Genomic DNA, 20,580 nt, shown 5'->3' with positions numbered 1-20,580 from the left:
TACTACTTGAATCGTATAACAATCGACAAGTCCCACAAGTTCAATGGGACCCCCCCCCCCCCGTTTATCATTTTGGTTGCCCTCCCCTGCACAAATTCCAGATTGTCAAAATCCTTCTCAAACTGTGATGTCCAGAACTGGACACAGTTCTGCAGGTGGGGTCTGACCAAAACAGAATAGATACAGTCCATCATAGGGTCCGTCAATGTGTTACCAAGAATGCCCCCTTGTGTGTGGCGATATTCTAAGGTGATTTGATGCCAAACCATGATTGGGTAGACTTGCTATTGATGTACCGAGTGAAAGAGAAACAGAAAGATAGATAGAAGATAGACTTCTGCTTAACAGCTAGCTAACATCTGGGCTAGACACAGACTAACAATTTTAAGAGAGTTGAAAATGGAATAAGAGAGGCTTCATTGCCCATAGTCAACATACATTTCTTTGGCCGCACTGTCATTTCTGCTCAAAGAGACTTGCAGGTATGTGAATTCCTGTCATGCCTGCTTAGCATAGGAGAAAGTGGCTAATAATAACTATGTCACATCACCTGCAGCGTGCTGTAAACCAACAACCACCTGTCTCAAGCCCTGAAGGCTCTCAGGCAGAATGCAGTATGATGTTAATTCCATGTTTTGTGAGTCCTTTGGGCAAGGTGCCTTCAGATGACCTGCCTCCTGAGTAGCCCCGCCTCCTCTCTTCCATTGGTGCCCATTCAATTGCCTTGCCCAATCCCAGAGGGAGAGAGCATGGCAAGTGGAAGCTCCTCCTCCTGCTCCTCCTCCTTGCTCTTGTCACTCCTCATTCACTTAAAGGGGAACAGGCAGCAACAGCAAAAAATGGGAATAGCAGTTCAGAGGGCTCAGGTGATTGTTTTAATTTTTTTTATTATTTAAGGCATTTATCTACCACTTAATCATTAGCATTTCTAAGTGGTGTACATTTAAAAAATGACCATAAAGAGAATGAAAATAGAATGAAAATTCATCATGAAACCAAGCAGAAACCCAAACACGCCTGCTGGAATAAGAAAGGGCCTGAACAAATCTCTTGCTGGAAAGGCTATCCTGGCAGATGTTTTCCCTAGTGGGCTATGCGCACTGCAATCAGAATTGCCGATAGTCACAAATAATTGAAAAGGCAAGTGCACCAAAGTATTAGCCAAGTGATGAAGTCCTAAACTTTGGACGGTTCATTGGAAATAAGTATGGCATTGTATTTGTAACTGATGGAAGATACAGCTTGGAACCAACTGTGTTGAGGATAGATTTAAGGCAAGTGATCTAGACATGTAGGCAGGCAGGGATTCCATCCACTCTGTATTTTCTGCTTCCCCCCTTCTCACCTGTTTGGATACTGCATGGGAGTTGTTTTAATCATCTGTAGCAGCTGCTTTATATATAAGCACTAATGGGCAAGACTGGTGTTTAGCTTTAGGCTACTAGTGTGAAGCTTTAAATTCTGTTAAATAAAATACATTGATTGGTTTGAAATGTTTTTGACTGTTTTATTGATAATTTTAATATTTATTGCAAACCACTTCGATGTTTTAGTACAATCATGTTTGATATATGGAAAGAGGCACAGGGACCAGACCCCGCAGCAGACTCAGATGCCTACTCTGTCTCCATGCCTAATCCTGAAAGATTATTACAGGATACAATAATGTCATCTGCAACATCAGGGGTTCATTCAGCTGCTCATCTTTTGGTGGGATCTATGCCAAAATCTCCCAACAATGCCCTTCTGCATTCTCCCTCAGGCAAACAGGCCAGTCTCTACCCAAAAGAATGAATGGACATCAGAAATGAGAATATGTAAAAACTAGTAGGGGAATTTTTAAAACCCCTAGTACATTCTGTTAAGGACCTCAAAGGACCCAATTCTTGAACAAAGGAACTTCAAAGGGAGACTGGAAAGTAAAACTGCACAATTACAATTTATCAAGAGGTTCAGTGCTATCATGTGTGGACTGATTCAGTACAAATCAGTGCTATTAACCATCTTTATAATTATGCTTGCCACACCACATGTGTTAACTGGCTTATCAATGTTAGCATGTCTGTTTCATCAACAATTTGTGTGCTTGAAAATTCAGCATTGCCAATGTAATTATCACAGTACTTTCTACATTTCCTTTGCTTCTGACCACAGTATTTACAGCCCCCCTTTTCAACCACATGACTCAGGATAACACTTCATTTGTCTAATGAGGCGGGCTGGAGTCCATAAAACTTGATGTCATAGTAAATATGTTCATCCTCAAAATGCTGCAAGGCTTGTTGTTGTTTCCTTCCCCTTGTGCGTCTTTACTGGGCTGGAATGCAACGCATAGTTCCCTCCACTGTCAGTGAAACAGGAAACTGTTTCTGCTTCAATGGATTTCCTTATAGGAGGATCTCAAATTGTGCTGTAGATCCCCCTTCATCAATAAAGGGCCAGTGGGCAACATCGTTATTTGAATATCTTCTCCACCTGCCCTTCCCTTTGCTGATATTTTCCCCATATCTTTCTCTACTGCTCCCAGTACCCACTGCTGTGCCATTCTCAGCCCTTTTATTTCCTTACATCAGTAGCTTTCCACCAGTGTGCCGTGGCACCCTGAGGTGCTTTGAATGATGGTCAGAGGTGCCACAGGCAACACTGGCCTCTGTCCCTCTTTCCTTCCCTCCCTCCTCTGATGCCCTCTCAAGTCTCTGCCTCCCAAAGGCTTGCACAGCTGTTCGCTGTGGCAGCCCTGGCTATAAGCTCCACAGGCAAATGGTGCCTCTTGGAGGCATCTCTCTTTGGGGTGGGGGCAGCTCAGAGACCAGAGGCTGCAGCAGCGGCTGCCCAGAGGATTCTCAAGGAGAGAGGAGAGGAGGCTGAGGGAACACTCCACAAGGGAGGGTGTTCGAAAAGGAGTGAGGGGCTGCCAGCTCTGCAGGCAAGGAGTGACATAAACCCCACAGGAGTGCCACAGAAAGAATGTAGTTGGTTAAGGGAGCTGTGGACTCAGAAAGGTTGAAAACCTCTGCATAGTTGATGCAAAAGATTCAATTCCGTTTGGAAAAGAGAGGCTTATTCTGGAATGCACATTCTTCTATGTACTTCTCCACAAGTAACAAATTCAAAATTCCGTATCATCTTGCTAGGCGCTTGAGAACTGCAAAGTGTGAAGTCATAAAACTCTTTGCCAGGATATATTGGAACAACCAGAGAATGTGTCGTGGTTAAAATGAGACTTGAGCGAGACTTTTTTTCATTCACCCATCGTATCTGAATGGAAAGAAACATTACATATAAGTAAGGTATTTAGAGCAGTTTCTTTTTATTTTCTTGTTCTTTTTTAGCCTGGAGTCTTAACTTGTTAACATTCCCATAATAGCATGATTATATTAAAACGGGGGGGGGGGAGAGGGGGGAGACCTAGAACTCTTATATAGCACAAGCTGAGACAAAGTATAAAATGTCCTGATGTGCCCTTTGCAAATATGTACAGATGTTACCACATTGCGCAAAAATAAAATGAGCTTGATTAAAAGGGTTTGACAGCACTAGCACTTTTCCTCCTTTTCATCCCCAAGTCCTCAACAGTACTCGTTGCCATAGCCTTACGCAAGCTGTGATGATAACAATACTCCGACCCGCAGAGGCTGAGAGGTTCCCAGCAGTGAACTTGTTTTGTCTGTTGAAAATTGACAATGGAATACAAGCTTCTCCAATAAGTTAGTAATTTCACAGATTTATTAACAGCTCGCTAGCAGGGCTCTTACGGAGACACAGGTAGCATTGTGGGTTAAACCACAGAGCCTAGGACTTGCCGATCAGAAGGTCGGCAGTTCGAATCCCCACGACGGGATGAGCTCCCGTTACTCAGTCCCTGATCCTGCCAACCTAGCCGTTCGAAAGCATGTCAAAGTGCAAGTAGATAAATAGGTACCGCTCCGGCGGGAAGGTAAACGGCGTTTCCATGTGCTGCTCTGTTTCGCCAGAAGCGGCTTAGTCATGCTGACCACATGACCCGGAAGCTATACGCCGGCTCCCTCAGCCAATAAAGTGAGATGAGCGCCGCAACCCCAGAGTCAGTCACGACTGGACCTAATGCTCAGTGGCCCCTTTACCTTTACCTAGCAGGTCTCTTAACACAGGCCTGCAGCAGGGTTTTCTCTAGGAGAAAAGAGCAGTAGCAGGAAACAGGCAGCTAAGTTTTAGTTTGAAAAGGAGTCATATTTTGCTGATAAAGTCTTTTTTTACTTTGTATCAAGATTCATCATAGACTTTTGAGGGAGGGTCCATTGCTTCTATTTTCATCAAATGGTTGAGTTGCCTAATGAAATTGTGGCTTGTGGTGGTTGGTTATGTATCGACTCCATGTCTAAACCAGGGACATCGTGTTTTTGCAGCCTGTTGGTGTTATCTTACGTGTGTGTGTGTGTATTTACATGCTGCTTCATCATTGAAAGCTCAAAGCAGTTTACATAAAGTATTCATTAAAATTACTAATAACTTAAATTAGCCTAAATTTAAACATTGACCAGGGGCTTTTGAGTATGCGCACAATGTTCCATCCTGACCAATCAGCTATGAAGGTCAAGATGGAACATTGCTATGCACATACTTACATGGTAGTCAGAAGAACATGACTGGTGGGTCCAGGGTTTGGTGAACATGTCTTTGTGTGAAGGGATGGAGCCCTCCACTTTGAAGGAGGCAGTACTGTGGCCATTTCTGGGGTAGGAGGTACCATTCTGGATCTGACAGTATTTAACAATCCAGTTGCAAAAACCTCCTTTGGGGGCAAAGTACTGGAGATGGTTGTGGCAATTCAGTTCCAGCTGCAGGTCTTGTTTGAGGAAACACATTAGCTGGTGACATTTATTTACAAGTTAAAAAGCACTGGTCCCAATACCAATCTTTGGGGGACTACTTTCCACATCCTCCATTGAGAGATCTGTTCATTTATTTTTACTCTCTGTTTCCTTTTTCTGAATCAGTTACTGATCTATACTAAGGATACATTTAAGCTAACACTTTTGCATATCTCTTGATTTGAGTGATCAAGATGATATAATACTGTGAGCTTCTACTGCCCTCTAGTGAGATGCTGTAAATAAAGGACAGATGTTTGAAGGGATCCAAATGTTAAACATTATTGTTTTTAAAGAATGTATTCAAAAAAGAACATATGCCAAAAAGAATTAATATAAAACCCCAACAACGCTGTGATTTTCAGAAAAGTCTTATGTGTACATAGAACATTAAACATGTGGACACTACAAAACAATATTTATAAGGCACAGCAATAAGAGCATTCAGAAATATATTTAACAGCTGCAGTCAGTTTGGATAGGGACTAAAGGTGCTTCCTGACTGTCATTGTTTTGCAGGATGGAATCAAACGCATATCAGGAAATACAATTCTGCCCAATTAAAGTAGATTTAAGCACTCAGCTGCCCTAGCACAACCAGCGTGCTTTTTAAAAAGTGGAGATTTACTGATCCGTTCTGAGTACCAAATGCATAATTCTTTGTTGTCTTTGCTCTGTCAGCTTTCTCACCACAAAATGAGACTTGATAAGCTTGTACAGTTTCTAGGCAAACTGAAGTAGAAGCAAACTTCATCTTCCACTGGTGAAGGTTCTCACAACACAAGCATATTTCTCCCTTTATTCGTGATCTAAAGTTATGGACCTTCAGGTGCCTTTCAGATGCCATTTTTATTGTGCATTCATGATTATTTGTGCTCATGATGGTACCAGGACACTTATACACAATCCCTTTCAATGCTGTTCTTGCCTGCAAAAGTTTCAGAGCAGACATTGTGCTTTGTTTCCCATCAGTGCGTGTTCCCTAAGTTCCTGATGAAAGCTTGTAACTTTTTGTACCACAAATGTTCCAGTTTATTTGTTTTTGTCCTGCATTTGTTGGGCTGTGGGTTAAACCACAGAGCCTAGGGCTTGCTGATCAGAAGGTCGGCGGTTCAAATCCTCGCGACGGGGTGAGCTCCCGTTGCTCGGTCCCTGCTCCTGCCAACCTAGCAGTTCGAAAGCACGTCAAAGTGCAAGTAGATAAATAGGTATCGCTCCGGCGGGAAGGTAAACGGCATTTCCGTGTGCTGCTCTGGTTCGCCAGAAGCGGCTTAGTCATGCTGGCCACATGACCCGGAAGCTGTACGCCGGCTCCCTCGGCCAATAAAGCGAGATGAGCGCTGCAACCCCAGAGTCGGTCACAACTGGACCTAATGGTCAGGGGTCCCTTTACCTTTACCTTAGTGAAATAATACCCTCCAGACAGCGATATTGCAATAACATTTAAGTCCTCCACTAATGCACTATTAGTGCATCAATATCATGCTGCAGAATACATCTCCAACCCCCCCCCCCCACTAGTCTGAAGGGACCTTTTATCAGCTACATTATCCGTGGCTTCCAAGATGTGTAAGCAGTAACAGAATTAATTGTCCTCCTTCTTAAGTAGGTCTCAGAATTGTACAACTATCTTAACTAAGACTAGGCAATACAATTCCTTTAGTCCCATCAGCACACAAGTTGTAATCTAGTTTGATTGCAAGAGCTCCCTAAATAGGATCAGTGGACCTTTGCTGACTTCCAAGCAGAAACGGCATATGGAAAAGCAGCAGGTTTTTCAGCGACAAAAGGGGCTGAACCAACAGTGGCCAATAAATTCAGCATTTCACCTGCATTCTATTCTCTTTCAACTTTAACAGTGAGGTTTTGTTCGTACATTTATTCTTATAGAACACATGGAAGGGAAAGAAATGTGACAATGTTTTCATTATAGATAAATCAGTGTTGGTGGAGATGGGAGAACTGTACTACAATTTTTATGCATTTACCAACTGAATTCAGGGTCCCTGAACTGCTTCCAAAAGCCCAGTGGCATCTCTGGTACTTATAACAGGACAGGAAGAAAAAAAGCAAATGCCACTTAAATTGCATCTCATTTTCAAGACAGGGATTCTGCCAATCTGCCACCTGGAGCAGCTTCCTGACAAGTGCTCCTTTTTAAAAAAGACAATGCAGTTGGAAAGTTCCCAGTAATTGTTGTGTCACAATGGAAAACTGGAAGATGTTAGTAAATGGCAAGCTGGCATGTTCAGAAATCTGCGGTTTTTAAAAGAAAAGGCAGGTTCCTCTAAGCCACTTGTTTTTCTTCCAGCTGTAATATTTTTTTCCTGTTTCCCTTCAGTGGCTGGAGCAAGAAAAGATGCCAAAGTCCAGGACCAGCCAGACCGTGAGGCCATGTGAGGTAACTATCTTGGGAGGCAAGATCTGCCACCCACCTCTTTCTTATTCTGGCCTTCCAGCTTGGCTTTGGATGTAGCTTCTGCCTCCTTTTTGCCCAGAGACCCCCTTGCAGCAACTCTGCCTTCTTTTTGCTGAATTAGGAGAAGAGGGGCAGCTGGAAGAGGAGGAGAAGCCAAAGTCGCCTCTTTCCCTCTTTCTTCCCCCACATTTATCTAACCACTACACCACACTGGCTCTCTACTTCCAACCAGGATTACTCCAAGTATTAATTGTGGGTCAGACTGCGAATTTAATTTAATCATGATGATATGAAAGACATCAATGGAGGAATGTGATCACTGAAGGTCTTCAAAAGATCTACACGGGGTCTGTGTCCTCCAACAGGATCAGCCTAGACATTCTGTTAACTAAGAATTTGTCACCCAAAATGGCAGCCGTGCTTCTCATTCCCCCTCTTCTCACTGTAATATCTAATTAGAGACGTGTGACATGACACCCACCCACATTTCTCTAACCTGGCTCCACAATATTGGCTGATCTTAGTTTTCAATGTAAATTCAAGACATTTTGGCAAGTACCGGTACTTAAATCTTGAATTCTTGATCCCTCCTGTATTGATATTTGTGTTGATATTCATTGCATTTTCTGTACATTTATATATATATTTATAGATATATAGATGATATAGATAGATAGATATAGATATAGATATAGATATAGATATAGATATAGATATAGATATAGATATAGATATAGATATAGATATAGATATATAGATTGCAGTGCTCAGCCCCCAGAAAATCTCCTGAAATGGCAAGGCTATAAATTATTAGAATAATTCGCATATATGCCATACCAGGGGACTGAGTCTTGGACCTAGTGGGTTGTATAGATCTAGTTTAGCAGGTCCAATAGGAAGTAGAAAACTCTCAAACCCACTTGATTAGCATGGGATGCTGCTGTAGCTGAAATTTTTAAAAGCCTCTATTACTGATGTAGAAATCAGAGTTGAAGCATAGGACTGGGCTCCTGGGCAATTACTTAGCTTATGGACCATGACTACTGGGCTTCAGTATATACTTTAGTATACAGTGGTACCTCGGGTTAAGAACTTAATTCGTTCCGGAGGTTTGTTCTTAACCTGAAACTGTTCTTAACCTGAAGTACCACTTTAGCTAATGGAGCCTCCTGCTGCTGCCGCGCCGCCGGAACACAATTTCTGCTCTCATCCTGAAGCAGAGTTCTTAACCCAAGGTACTATTTCTGGGTTAGCAGAGTCTGTAACCTGAAGCGTATGTAACCTGAAGCGTATGTAAACCGAGGTACCACTGTACTTTAGTATATACTTTAGTGTAAACAGCAAACATTTGTAGCTTTCTGTTCTTCTGTGAGTCTCAAACCATAAGTGAATTTAGATCGTTCTCTGTCAGACAGTTCACATAATCCCAGTTTACTTTCGACCGTGCTACCATGCATAAACCATTGTGGGAGTTGGATGGAATTCCTTCTTGGCAGGGGACCCGAGAGACAAAAAGGGAGCCTGTGGTCACACAAGGTAAGCAGGCCTGTCTGTGAGCTCATGATTTAGCCCTTCCCACACAGTCTGACTTTAGCACGTTGCATCAGCAACAGATGTCCAGAAACCTGTAGTTAACTCCTTCTAGAAAAGGAATGACCCCCTGGTGTTGGCATCCATTTGGTTTGGGAGAAAATGGAAGTGTGTGCCTTTGGGGGTGAAGCCAAACCATTGGAGAGTTATAGCGCCTGCTGTGGCTGTAGAAACCAATATGGAAGAGGCATGCTTTGTTGCAGCTGGGGCAGATGAAGGTGCCCAGTTGTGCTGGTGCAGGTATATAAATATCAGCCATTAATCCTTAACAGTTTGCAATCATCCTAAGTGTGGTTTATATAAAACCACAGCCAAATAGAAGTGTCCCACAGTTGAGGGGAGGAAAACCATAAGCTCATATCTAAATAAGCACTCACACTTTTAGCCAATTTTCCTTTCCTCTTACAATAGTCTATTTACCGGTATTTATTTATTGTTTAATGATATCAGTTGTAGTGGGATGAGATATTCAAGATTTGAATCCCTTTGTTGTTGTGTTCGTTGAGTTGATGTACATTTCTGTTACAACTTATCACTGCTGAGATCGCATCATCTGATTAATGTTTGGATCAATCAACTTGTGGCAAATGCCTATTGAATTTCATGCTTGATTAGTTAGATAGCTGCTGGCATGGCAATAGCCTATATTTAACCTAGCATTTGCCATCAGCTGAGATAAAGGAGCTCATCTGACTTATGGGAAATCATACAGCATACATTTTCCCAGCCTCAGGATGGGAGAGGAGGGGACAGAGTCTGTCAGCTTAACAGAGATTTTATTCCGCAGTTACCATGACAACTTGGTGTGTTTTTTAATCTCTTCCAATGGAACTTTAAATTCCTTTCAACTAAAGGAAGTGTGGTGTTCCTTCCCCCAGTTGCATTTTGCATGCACTTTCTCTCTCTTAAATCTAGCACTGTTGTGTGGTTGTTTGGTTTTAAGCCAAAGATCATTAATGACTCCACTATCCAGGACACCTGGCTTTGACATCACTCTTAATAAGGTATAGTTGAGGTAAAATGCCTAGGCGTAAAGGTGAACAGCAAAGGTGAAAAGCAAGTACTCTGCTGTGGCTGAGGAAATAGCACAGTGCAGCAGGTGGGAGAAATTAAATCGAAAGATTTTTCACATGGCTTCCCATACAAACGCTTCCAGTTATTGTGAAGACATGATGTTGTTTTCAGAAACACTTTCCTCTCATAAGAGGAGAAGAGGAGGTTAAGGGGTGATATGATAGCCATGTTCAAATATATAAAAGGATATCACATAGAGGAGGGAGAAAGGTTGTTTTCTGCTGCTCCAGAAAAGCGGACACGGAGCAATGGTTCCAAACTACAAGAAAGAAGATTCCACCTAAACATTAGGAAGAACTTCCTGACAGTAAGAGCTGTTTGACAGTGGAATTTGCTGCCAAGGAGTGTGGTGGAGTCTCCTTCTTTGGAGGTCTTTAAGCAGAGGCTTGACAACCATATGTCAGGAGTGCTCTGATGGTGTTTCCTGCTTGGCAGGGGGTTGGACTCGATGGCCCTTGTGGTCTCTTCCAACTCTATGATTCTGTGATTCTATGATTCTATAATTATTGTTGTCTTCATGTGCAAAGGAAGCCTTGGAGGGAAGGAGGTTCCACCTGAGGTTATCCCAGCCAATCCAGGGGTCATGTGGGCAACATGGAGTTAAACAGCAAATTTTTAAACAGCAAATAAAAGTTTGGATACATGCTAACTTCACAAAGTCAGGAGTGAGGACAGGAAGCCTTGCTTTGATGCCTCATGTAAACAATCAAATTATGCTTTGTGATGATCACACAAAACCAAATAAGTGCTTCCTTTTCTTCTTTTGAAATTTTAGCTTATTTTGCAAACTCCTGCTTGAACAATAGCCGAAAGATAATTTTCACAATATGAGCTCCCCACTTTCAACTCAGCCTGAGTCCTAACTATTCAGATTCACTCTGTTTTTCATACAATACCATGTCTGTGTTTAGTATTATTTAGTACAGACTTCTGATAATATAAAGATTTTGGCCATTCTTCAAATCATTTGGGGGCAAAAGCATTAAGGAGACACAAGTACTAAATTTGGAGATGAAGAACAGAGCTTAATAGATTTGTGAAGCAACTTTTTCCTTCAGTGGAAAATGTCTATTTAGTTGGAAAAACGCATTGGAAAATGCCTCTCAGGAGAAAGCGAAATGTAATTAAGGAAAAGTCCTCCTGGCTGAGGTGGTCAGTTTTGGCTGCCCACAAGGAAGTTGAGCCAGATCTCCACGTTAATGACTGTAGAGTTGAGCTGTCATTATGACCACCTGTCCATTCTCAACTGGATTGAGAACCCCCGTTAACTTCTCTGGGGTAATAAATTAACAGATGGTAACAAAAACAGATGGTAAATGCTGATCTAGCTGGATTTGAGCCGGTAATTGGGAAGAGAAAGGAACCATATGCTGATGTTAATCTCCGGAAGCACCAGGACCCTTAGCACACCTTTTTTCCCCATCATGAGTTTATCCTTCTATTCTCTCTTACTAGCAATACTGTTTTTCTAGAAAAAGAGGTGCCGGAACTCATACGAATGCCTCCCTTATTCACTTATAATGGCAATGGCGCCCACTTGAGAGGTGCCAGAACTGAGTTCCAGCAAATTCTGGCTGAAAAAAAGCCCTTGCCACTGAATTACAGTTTGTGAATACGGGGGTGGGGGTGGGGGAACAGACCTAGGCCATCCAGGTAAGCGGCATTGATGCCACTGCAAAGGGGGCTGCTCCATGGCACTGTCTCACCAAAAGAGCCTCTCCTGACCCTGCCTTGTACTTGGTAGATACTACAAAGAATAACATCTCAATGTGTCCCCTGTTTAACAAGGGAACCAACTGCATCATCTTAAGGAATGATGGCATGCAGATTTTCCCTGAACGTGGAGGAAAAGGCTATTCATGGCTACTAAGTGTGATGGCTCCCAGAACGTTGCCGAGCGCAATTCAAAGTGTTGTTGCTGACCTTTAAAGCCCTAAACGGCCTGGGCCCAGTATACCTGAAGGAGCATCTCCACCCCCACCGTGCAGCCCAGACACTGAGGTCCAGCTCTGAGGGTCTTCTGGCAGTTCCCTCACTTCAAGAAGTGAAGTTACAGGGAAGCAAGCAGAGGGCCTTCTTGGGAGTGGCACCCACCCTGTGGAACACCCTCCCATCAGATGTCGAGGAAATAAATAACTATCTGAGTTATAGAAGACATCTGAAGGCAGGCTTGTTCAGGGAAGTTTTTAATGTTCAATTTTTTTTATCGTGTTTTTAATATTCTGTTGGGAGCCACCCAGAGTGTCTGGGGAAACCCAGCTAGATGGGTGGGGTATTATTATTATTAATAATAATAATAATAATAATAATAATAATAATAATAATATTCTACCTTCACTTCTGGATGCAAAGAAGTGTGACTAGCCCAAGGTCACCCAGCAGCTGCATGTGGAAGAGCGGGGACGCGAACCCAGTTCAGGAGATTACGAGTCCACCACTCTTAACCTCTACGCCACACTGGCTCTCAGGGGAGAGTGCTATTGTACTCAGGCTCTGTTTGAGGGCTTCCCATAAGCATCTGGTTGGCCACAGTGAGAACAGGCTGCTAGATGGGATGGGCCTTTGGTCTGATTCAGCAGGGCTGTTTCTTATGTTCTCATGGCAGAAGCAATCTGGGAATCAGCAAGGAGGAACAATCGCAATAGAACTGTTGATTCTGAAACACGAATGGGAAATTAGGACCAAAGCTTCAACAAGGCTGAAATTAGAGTCACATGCCTTTAAATTCCCGAATTTATGTTATAGGCACATAAACGGGCTGTATCAGCTTTGAAAATCTATATTGCTGCTGATATTGTGGCAACGTTTTAAAGTTAAGTAAGACCATTTGAAATGTATCAGCTTAAGAATTCTAAGCAACCAGTCAACACATGAACTCAAAGTAGGAAGAAAAATTTGAACTATGGAAAAATCTTTTCAAGCCTGCTGAGCCGAAAAGGAGGCACACTGAAATAACAAGCATATGGTATACAGCTTAACGTTATGGAGTAAAGATCCTTACCATCTGTTCCTGTGCTATATTGTGCTAAGCAACCAAAAACCTTATTTGCAAGACTTCTACCATGAGAAATGTATTTATTTGGGCATTCATTACTTTTTATCATTGAGCTTGTACTTAGGGTCCTGTTAGCATTCTGGACAATTCCTAAAATTCTTAGTCTTCAAGAATGAGTGCAATAATATGTCAGTATTTAGTCACCCTTACAAGTATTATCTTGGAAGTAGAACTTAACACTTCAAATGTCATCTAGTTCTGTCTGTGCTTGAAATTTCTCCCTCACTTTAGCTAGTTTTGGACTCTTCACGACTTTGGAAGATTGAAATGATCAAAGGGGAAGCTGATTCAGATGTAGAGAGCTTATGAAATACAAAACGGGCTTGAAACGATACAAATGTTTTGCACTGGTATTCTTTTTAAAGTTAATAGTGTATTTTTGTTGTCACTTGTGTTATTTTGCTTCTAGTGTTTTGCATACAGAAAAAGTAGAAATTAGCAACTAACGGGCCCTGAACCATAAAGAGGCTCAAGGAAAGCCATCAGAGATCCCACTTATGACTAGAAAACACACTCTGCTTCACCGTGCACCTGGTAATTCCTCACAACCACGCTACTAGCACTTAATACTGCATATTGCTGTAATTTTAAATATGTAACATTACAATACATTCACATTTATTGCATGTTGTAAAAAATACATGAAGGGAGTGGCAACAGTAACAAGGGAATTTGTGGCCCATTTATGGACTATCTGGCTTAATGCTGTGCAAAATACACTCTTTTATTACAAAACCCTATACATAACACTGTATATTTCCTTTAATAACACAGGCAATTGCAAAACTGTTCCATGTTGGCAGGTAAATTACTCCTGGTTCCAACATTTGTCCATGTTCAAAATGCTGGTTGTAAACTCTGTAGAAAGAATGCTGACCTATTTACAGTCCATTGGAAAAAGCAATTGACTCCTGTTGCTGATGTCCCCAAACTGCAAAATGATGCAGAACTAATTTCACTAGACAGCACCATTGAATCATCTCTTTCTCTCTCTCTCTCTCTCTCTCTCTCTCTTTCACAGAGGAGGCACAGACACAAAACAAACTCCTCTAGGAAATGTTCATGCACGTGTCCAAGTGAAATAAACAGGAGCTCAGCATCTACTGCACTTTTGTTCAATTATGGCTTCTCTGAAAGAACTTCCTGGTTGGAATGGAGAGGAGACTCAATTCACTTCACATTTACAGATGAACCTCCTTAGGTCACACTTTGGGAACCAATATGTGGACTGAAACACATGGAAATTCGCATTTCTCTGAATTTTACGTTGCAATTTTCCTGCTAGGTAATGTGTACAAAAATGCCTGCGCTAGGTTAACATGTGCATATTAGTGAAAATAACGCCTGGAAATGCATTATATTGGGGAAAATTGCTTTGCAAAAATATGTAAGGTAGGCAAAATTGCATACACAAAGATGCATATTAGAAGAGGTTTGCACTAAAATCCAGTGAGGACTTTAAAACATAATACTTCACAGACTTATGTGGAAGCGTGGGAGACCTAAACTTAAAATTGGGGGAAAAACTGAGAAAAAACCGAAACTGAAAAATTCATGCGCCCCTGATGGATTGTTGTAACCGTGTTCTCCATTGGAGGTTGGGGTGTAAACTTCTAAAGTTCTAGATATATAACATATTTTTAATGGAAGTAATATTACTGGTCACAGTATGACCTTTGAATGTATGCATATAGGTGTTGGTGCGATCAGTTTTTCTCAACTTTAGTCCATAGAATAGTCTTTTTATTTTTAGGTGTGATAGCTTTGATGTCTTGAGTGTGCTTTGGAGTTATATATAAACATTCCTGTTTAGTCATATAAACCTATTAGCGTTATCTCTCTTTCTGGAAAGAGCAGAATGGAAGAATGGAGGTGCTCACTTCCTCAACAAATGATTATAGATGGATGCAATGTGTAGCAGGAAACCACTACCTGCAGGTCAAACAAGGAAAAGCCCCTTCATTTAGTCCTTCGGAGGCTTGAGCTGCCCTAGGAAGTGCTCTGTGGTGCCCTCTTTCTCTGCAAGACGCCACTAATCTTTTGCAATATTCTTTCGGCTAATCCTCTTTCATCAAAGCTGAGAGGGCTCTTTTGTAACTGCCTCTGCGAGACTGTGCTGCTGTAAGACTGCAGGACCTTTAATATGGACTGGGCATTTGTCCATATTGAGCACATTCCGCAGTTCCCTTTTCACAGTCATATTTCCCCAGTTTTACACATAGTAGAACTAGCTGCTGCTGCCTTGGTGCATATAGCTCAGAATGCCACACTTGGTTTACTATAATCTGTCTTTCAAACAATGCATCAAGCTGAACAGGTCTTTGACTCTCGTGAGTTGGACTATAAAAAATTAATTGCAGCCATGAAGAATAGAGGGTGGGTATCCTGATCAGTGTCCCAACTGGGGTGAGTGGGTGAGTTAACCCTTTCCTCCTACTGGCGGAGGAAGGGGGGTGCAATGGGTGCGGTCCGCCCCAGGTGGGATGCTCGCCCCGCCCCCACGGGCGGCTAGCCCTGCCCCCATGGACAGCTAGCCCCGCCCCTGGGTGCACAGCATGTGCACCGCTCCTCCCATACTGTGTTCCTCCCATACTGTGTTCCTGCTGAAAATTCCTTCTCCCAAGCCACTGACAGTAGCAAATAGCAGCTTCATCCCGTCCAAGCTCTATACCCATATAAATAACACAGCTCAAATGCCAGCTGGCTGGAAATTGAACATCATTGTGCCAATTTATAAGTGTGGCAATATGTGCCAAACAGGCAGGGGCTCCTAGATTTTGCTGCATGCTAATAACACTTATTAGCTGACCCCAAGTTATACCTGGTCAACACCCTCTCCCCCAGTTCTGTCCAAATTAGATGGACTCCACTTGCAGTGATGGATCCAACATTGTCGTTGGAAGCTCAAATGGCCTCAGCGGCACAGAGTGTCTTCTACCAACTTTGACTGGTTGCCCAGCTGCAACCCTAACTGGATGGGGAAAGCATGGCTTCAGTTGGCTAGACTACTCCAATGCACTGCACATGGGGCTGTCTTTCATGTTAGTTCAGAAACAAAAATGAGTGCAGAATGTGATGGCTCGATTAACATGAACATGTAGCACTGGTTCTGGCCTGACTGCACTGGCTACCAAATGGTCTCCAGGCCAATTTCCAAGTCCTGTTTTTGACTTTTCAAGCCTTATATAGTTCAGGAACCCTAAACCTAAAGCAGCAGCGCCCCATATGAACCCATCCAGATCCTGAGACCCTTCACTGGGTGCCATCTGTGAGAGAGGTTTGGAGGGCTGTGGTGAAAGAATGAGCCTTTTCTGTGATAGCTCCGCCTCTATAGAATGCTCTCCTGAGAAATCTTGTGTTAGCTTTGTCATCATTTTGATGCCAGGCAAAGGTATCTTTGTTTCCCCCAACATGTGAATAGCACCTGTTGGATGTTAGATATTAGATGTTTTTACTCTGGTTATATTTTTAATATGTGCTTGTATTTTCAACTGTATTTCATTGTATTTTTTTTTATTTTATTTTTTGTAAATCACTTCGGAACTCTCTGTTGTGTGAAGCAATTCAGAAATTCTATCAGCTAAATTAACTAACCTACAAGCCTTTAGGGCTTCTCAACAATTACACTGTTGCATCATTGCTATATAAATGATAAATAATAATCTCGGGGATTTTTGAAACAACAAAAAAGTTTTATTGCAGTGAAAAATAAACAGATAATATTATGTACAATAAGAAAAACATTTCCTGTATACACAATGAAATATTCATTTTTAGCATGACCAGAACCTCTTCAAAGCTAGCATTCAAGAAATAAGAAGCTGTTGTTGAAGGATGTGCACAGAGCCACATCACACAGAGTTTGCCTACACGCTAGAGAATTTTCTCTCAGACTACATGATATATTACTTGTCGATCTCTAATGATAACTAAAATATTATTTATTTCTATAACGGAAGCTGTGTTTGCACTGCCAATTAGTTTGCTTGCTTTCATTTTCATTGCTTTAGGCACATTTGCCTATGCAGTATCTCTTTTCCTGTGAATCCATTAATTAAATTTCCTTTCTCCGCGTGTTTTCATTAATTATATTGTGTTGTTGCAACCGAGCTGTGTTTTAAGACTGGGGGATTATCGCAAGGATTTCTTCACAATTGCACACATAGCAATAGCAAAAGTCATATGAAAAGCTGCTAATTAGACAAAAGTGTGCACTCAGCTCCACCCAACTGTGACAACCTTGACAACAGTGTTTTGTTCAGCTGTATCTTCAGATGATGTAAAATGGCCCCTTTTTATACTGGGATGATTTTTAAGTAAGATTAACTAGTGCCTCGACTCCAGCTGTGCTCCCTGCAAAAGCCGCAGGGAAAAGGCACTTCGGATTCAGCCCAAGAGAACATTTGTGTGCAGCAAAGCAGCAGTGCAGACCAGCCCTAAATGGCAAATTATTGGTAGAGTATGAAGGCAGGAAAGAAGCATGAAGAGGTGGTTCCTCTTGCACCATGTTACACAGCAATGCATTTCAGAGCTAGATCCTAGGATGTACCTCCAGCTGCAAAGAAATGGAAGCTGGAGGATCAATCCTTTCACTTATTGGACCTCCGCTCCTCAAATGGATTGCAATGGCCTTGGGAATCCCAAACTTTGCATAAATTGCATGGAGGAATGTTAAGGCTGCAGGGTAGCATTGTACATGTGGAGACAATGAATACTGATCACAGTTAAAACAGGCTACTTCTGGGAGAGAGGGCAAGCATATGGGTTGGAGTAATAGTTTTGGATTTGCCTTGATCCTCCATAAGGAACAGAATTACTAGAATCAACAGTATGACTCAAACTAGAGGAGTAACAAGGTGTGCTGGATTTGAGCCAGCATTGTCTTTAGCACAGCCCCCCCCCCCCAAATCCTGGGGTCATCACCTCTAAACCATGCAAAAATGCATCAAAACTGCGAATATCTGTCACTAAGAAAAGCTAAGCACCAGAGAGACACACAAATTGTGTATGTGAATTCACATGAGAAATATTTATCCCCTATTGCTATTTATTAAGAGTTACCCAAACAAAGTCATGCAATTCCAGGAATTACCTACTACCCAAAATTATTCATACTTGCCTTGTTAGGGGCAAGACAAAATTATTCTTCAGTTCAGAATGATCTCAACCAAGAAGAGACAGTACGCAGATACAGCCAAGAAATAGTGGGGAGGGCAAATCCATAGCAATTCCAAAGAATTAATAACTTGACTGGTATCTCTCTAGTGGGATATTTGAACCCAGTACAAATCATAGCTTACAAAACCATTATCATGAATCCATTAATGAGAAAAAAACAAGATGCACAGAAAATACACTAAATTAAAACAAAACATTTTTTTAAATTAAAAAAATCAGCAATAGCAACCATACACTTAATCAAACTTCTGACAAACTTCTGAACCCTTATTAGTTTAAAAATCCTTTATTTAACTGTAGCCCTTCTTGCCTTCAGTAACATATGTCTGTGATATATGTAAAAAAACAACAAGGAATACACAGCCACTTGTATTTCTTTTCGTGGAGAGATAACTTCCTAGATGATTCAGGCCATCTTATCTAATAAGTATAGCATGAAAGCCAACAGTCAGGACAACTTCAAAAATATGAGGAAACTTGCAGTCTGAAATTCTTCATTTAGTATGTTCCTAATAATAGATTTTCTTCTAATTTTATATTGGACAGGAAAGGCTAAATATGCCTTATGTGCAAAACAGCTAGATAACTAACTTCTCTTTTACCTTGTTCCTGTCAATGGACCAAATAGTTCCTTCTTTAAAAAAATTGCTTGTGCAGAAACAGTCATTACCTATAAACCTGTCACATGCAACACACCATTTTTCTCCCTACTAACACTTTTTCAACAGCAAAAATTAGCCCTCCAAAGCAGGGAACACCATCACTTTATTTTATTTTTTTATTTATATAGTCCCTCCCCACCAAAAGGAAGATGTGAGAAAAAAGATTTACAAAACAAGAAAAGAATCATGTGTACAGTGGCCAGTAGCCCATTTAATTAAAACCCGCCCCTTTTTGCAAATAAATCAAACTAACTTTCATGATTGTTACAGCTTTGAGTCATCTTCAGTGATGTCCATTGCATTTGAAAATCCAAGGAAAAAGACCCTTTCTTACATTTTTTTCCCCATTCATTTCAAGGTCAAACAAATCCATTCATGAACCATTAATATCCATATGCATCACTGAAAAGACTATAAGAAATTCTGAAGCCGCATCAGTGCCTCGTTCCTGTAGCAACACCATCCATCTTCATCTTATGTGATTCTTGTACTGGATCCACTTTTAAGAGCAAAATTCCTGAAAAGAAAAAAGAGAAGTCTGCCATAATTGTGTAAGTTCTTATCAAAGGCTGTGTACAGATTACAAAAACACCTGGAGCACAGGTTGTTCTTATTCATAGCACCAAATTCATGTTTTATGCCCTGCTATTTTAAAAAGTTTTTCAGGAAGCATCCTGGAATCGTGGGGATGAGCCCCCAGAATAAAACAATGTTAACTACTGCAAAATTTTGATGTGATTGGAATGAGTCTCTGTCGGTTAGGAAACAACTCCAATAAAGACAAAGTAAATTTTTGAAGTAGTTTAAAGCACATGTGTGGTTCTTTTTTCTTTAAAAAAATAATTGTGTTTTAGATGGGAAAAGGATGGTTGCATACACACATACATTCATGTAGGCCTGCACAATTTTTACAAAAGTTCGTTTTCCTTTTGGAACAAAATTGACTAGACCAGCCCCATAATTTCTTCCGAATTAATGAAACTGTACAATGTGGCTACAATGAGAAACTCGGAAGACTAAGAGACTTCATCACTTGCAGAGGGGCTCTTCCTCTTCCATTCCTTTAGTTTAGTTATCATGGTTACTCGGTTGCTGAAGAATGGACACCCTGAATGTGCTCAGGGGCAACCTGTAGTATATCCCCCTAATGTTTCAGAAGCAATAAGGAGCCTCAAAGACTAACACATTTATTATGGCATGATCTTCCATAGACTAGCATTCACTTCATCAAATGCATTGATTATGATGGCTAAAGTATTTAAAATGATAGTCTTTAAAATGCTACAAGAACCCTTTCTGTTTCTGATGAAAAAAACAGTCTAAGACTTCTGGCATTAATAACATGTTCTGGGACAGAGCAACAGTACACAGCACCTGTGAAACATCATCCTAAACTGAGGAAACACATGAGCTGTATCCATTCCAAATAAATAAAATATTTATTTCTTGTAAATAAAAATGTTTTATGTAACAAAATCTTCCTTGTGTATGACATTCATGTCTTAACTCCAAGAACTTTGCGGCTTATGTTAGAGAAAGGCATTTAAAATAAAATAAGCACTGTGGATTTTCGGTTGCTGCCTTTTGCTAAATGCTAGCCTAGAATAGATTTGAATGCTACAGTTTACCTTGCCCTGCTAGATATGCCAATAGATGTCATGACGACTGACCATATACTCAGTTAAATTATCTACCCAATTTGGCTTCAAGATGAGAGCAGCAATAGACAATTAATGTTTTGGCAATACATTG

At 41.3% G+C, this 20,580-nt stretch overlaps 1 protein-coding gene across 1 annotated transcript in view; it reads right to left on the bottom strand.

Annotated features, from left to right (window-relative positions):
• Positions 1-16,659: 16,659 nt before the first annotated feature.
• Positions 16,660-20,580, bottom strand: part of IMPG2 (interphotoreceptor matrix proteoglycan 2) — a gene marked incomplete at its 5' end in the record, with an annotated part of 62,365 nt that continues 58,444 nt past the window's right edge. Inside the window, one exon of the mRNA XM_083734954.1 lies at positions 16,660-19,345. The remainder of the gene's footprint in view (positions 19,346-20,580) is intronic.

This window comes from Podarcis gaigeae (genome assembly GCF_964106915.1).
Source record: "Podarcis gaigeae genome assembly, chromosome: 4".
NCBI classification, from domain to species: Eukaryota; Metazoa; Chordata; class Lepidosauria; order Squamata; family Lacertidae; genus Podarcis; species Podarcis gaigeae.
This window is presented reverse-complemented; position numbering and strand designations above follow the sequence as displayed.